Below are 3,137 nucleotides of genomic sequence, written 5' to 3'. Positions count from 1 at the left end.
AAATTAAGTTATATGTTAAACATATGTCCACAAATAATAATAACTAGGGAAGAACCCCCGCTTTGCGGAGTTGGAAACGCCAAAGAAATGGAAACCACCAAGTGAATGACCAAGAATCTGAAAATGAACCGAATGGCAATGTACTTTGTTTTTTGGTAAAAACTAAAACAAATTGGAAAAAACAGAAAAACCAATAGCAATGTATTCTGTTTTTTAGTTAAACGAAATCAAATTGCAATTCAACCTCGGTCCAAATTCGGATTTCATTACATTCATTGTCCTAACGGTATCAGTTTGCTGTAATTTTAGTCCCTTTGACTCACCATAAGAAATAATAAGCTATTAATATCTGCACAACCCAGAAATAAAAAAAATTAATTTAAAATCAGGTTATCTTTGAATTCCTAGGAAATATTCGAAAATCTAAAATCTTGAAATTACTTCTTTTAGATGCCAAATAGAATAAAGAAAAGCATCACGATTTTGCTTCAAAGGAAATTACAATGTAAAAGATGGAATTTCATCAGTTTTGTTGCTGCGCCAATCATGAATTTCTCCTAGCAATGATTTCAGCAGCCCAAGTCTTACTCTTTTCAAAAAAATTAGAAGCAAAAGTTAAAAGTGACCAAATTTAAACAAAAATGAAGAAACAATTAAGAAGAAAAGGTAATAAAAATTAGATGAGTAAAATGCTAACCATTGAAATATGACCATTACCGAAAGAACTCATTGTGTTCTCCATTTTAGTTTTAAAGTTCCATCTGAGAAGAGACATTAGAGAAGTTTCTGCCACCACTTAAGATCTGGCAATAACTTGCATCAAAATAAAGTGAGAAAAAAAAACTTCACCTGATTTCATCAATACCAGTTGAAAACACTAAAACCACTCCAAAAGAAAACACACATAAAAACTACCTGAAATAGTTTCTTGATTCAAACGTTTTCTGTTTATAATAAAAACTGAAAACCCCTGATACCAAAGTAAGTTATTTTTTTCAAACATTACAAACTCCATGCCAAACACACACACACCTAAAATTATTTGGAAAGGAAAAACCAATTTCAATCAATCAATAACGATAAAATTTTAAAAAAATAAATAAATAAATAGAGCGAAACTATTAACTTTTATATTTAATGGATATGATCATGAGTAAATTGAATTATCATTTACCAACTCACCTACTCCTCCATAGGATTGATGAATAATGAAAGATTGAAAAGGTTTCCAAAAATTGTCAATATACCTAAGTTGTGTGTTCCATTTCTCCACAGCGGTGTATTTTTTTTATTCCCTTTGACCTGCCATCATTCCAATTCCAGAGTCAAACACAAGATTGGAATGGAATCAGGAATAGTAACTATTGCTATAGATATAAAATTTAACCTGTCACCACGCTCCAACAGCCTGAGTTTGTCATAGCCAAGATTTCTGAATCGTTTTTGTATCTGCGGTGCTATTAATCTAGCAATCAGAAAGGGTAAAACAGTAATTTAAAAAATTTGCATAGATGCGCACTTATCCCTTTGGCATTCTATAGTATAATCATGTAGTCAAAAAAGTTTAGAAGCAGAATGCGTATTTACCTTTTTCAAGGTTAACCTGTAAAGAATCTAGAGTAATAATGCCATCAGTCAATGGAAGTAGCTCCAGCTTCACACTCACTGTGGATCGACCGGCAACACTCCTGCTTCCAAATACAAAATCCCAAATCCATTAAAAAAATAATAAAAATAAAATAAAAAAGTTACAAGAGGTGAGTCTTACTCTAGAGGAACTGTACTTTTTAATCACATATGTGTGCGACCAATATCAGTTTTAGAAATGGGAACTATTTGGCCACTATCAACAACTACCTTGCATCTGAACCAAGCACAACGGAATCCTCTCTCAACTGTTCTAAATTCAGCCAATTGACCAACTCTTAAGTTATGAACACCAAAATTCTCTATTGTGCTGCATCATTCAGAAGTCAATATTTCAAGAAATTTCCTTAATGAGGGTGGAAACAGTAAGAAAGTAACAATTAATAGGCAAACTTATTTAATTTTTGTTTCTATCAGATTGTTATTAGTAAAAAAACTATCAGAAGTATCTAATACAGAGCGTATAACTACACAAATTCCTTGTAGGCAATTCCATTAGAAAGATCGGAATTGCACTGAATATATTTGAAAGCTGATAACTATATTATTCTTGAAAAAGAACATTTTTTCACATATTTGAATTAAAAGCTTACCTGCTTCGTCCCCTCACCACCACCTTGATCTAATGGAAGCTAAAAGTTCAAAAGTAAAAGTTAGAATGTTCACTGAAAAAGAAATAAAAAAAAAGTTTGAAATCAACGTCGGTTGTTAGCCAAAATTAGTGTTGTCGCACCAAGAAATAAGAACAACAAAATCGGTATTTGAAATGAATCTGCAAGTGAAGTAATCGAAATTTTGAAGGCAATCAGCTAGGGTTCGAATGTCATTGAAAGCATTGAACATGCAATTTTGCCATCGTCTTCAACCCCAACTTTCGAGAAATTGAGGAAAGCAACAAAGGGTGCAGCGACGATCAAAGGGGTTGGAGGCGGTGGGAGACAAAGAGGGTTCTGGAAAGAACGTATCACCTGATCAAATGGATTAACTAACCCCGGTGGAGGTGGATGGTAAACTGAGAGAGAACGGTGAAGCGGCGAAATGGGTATTAGTCGAATAGATCGACCTCACCGTCTTCGTCCTCTCTCTCTCTCTCTCTCCGATCTCATTCCGTCTGTAGTTGGGTCACCAACTTATTCGATTAAGGGATAAGCAGTGAATTAAGAGAGACGGTGAACAATAATCGAAGTCGTGGGTATCTGTTGTCCGTATCTCATTAGAAGCAGTGGGAGGTGCCACCACGTGTAAAAGAACGTTTTTAAACCAAAGACAGGTGTAAAGGGGCATCTCAAAAAAAATATTAAAGAGGAAACAAAAAATAAATTAATTAATTAAAAACTTTGGTCCAATAGAAACAGAATACTGTTCCCCAAGGACTTCAAAATTAGTATATATATAAATAAGTTTGTATTATATATATATATATATATATATATATATATATATATATAGTTTAAATAAATAAAATATTAAAATAGAAAACATTATTTAAT

At 32.9% G+C, this 3,137-nt stretch overlaps 1 long non-coding RNA gene across 6 annotated transcripts; it reads right to left on the bottom strand.

Annotated features, from left to right (window-relative positions):
* Window positions 1–243: 243 nt before the first annotated feature.
* On the bottom strand, window positions 244–2,827 carry LOC145116480 (uncharacterized). 6 transcript variants are annotated; one of them, XR_013712112.1, is made up of 8 exons: window positions 2,241–2,827; window positions 1,769–1,957; window positions 1,588–1,688; window positions 1,388–1,465; window positions 1,248–1,302; window positions 698–803; window positions 442–589; window positions 244–349 (listed from the first exon to the last, which is right to left on the bottom strand). It is a non-coding gene; the product is annotated as an uncharacterized LOC145116480 (long non-coding RNA). The 6 variants fall into 6 exon arrangements; XR_013712113.1 differs by having other exon boundaries at window positions 503–589; XR_013712115.1 differs by lacking the exon at window positions 244–349 and having other exon boundaries at window positions 369–589; window positions 2,241–2,279; window positions 2,616–2,827.
* Between the last annotated feature and the right edge of the window lie 310 nt (window positions 2,828–3,137).

This window comes from Lactuca virosa, chromosome 5, assembly GCF_052849685.1.
Source record: "Lactuca virosa cultivar CGN04683 chromosome 5, Lactuca_virosa_CGN04683_v6, whole genome shotgun sequence".
Taxonomy (NCBI): Eukaryota; Viridiplantae; Streptophyta; class Magnoliopsida; order Asterales; family Asteraceae; genus Lactuca; species Lactuca virosa.
The sequence above is the reverse complement of the archived record's forward strand: the minus strand, read 5'-3'. Positions and strand labels throughout refer to the sequence as shown.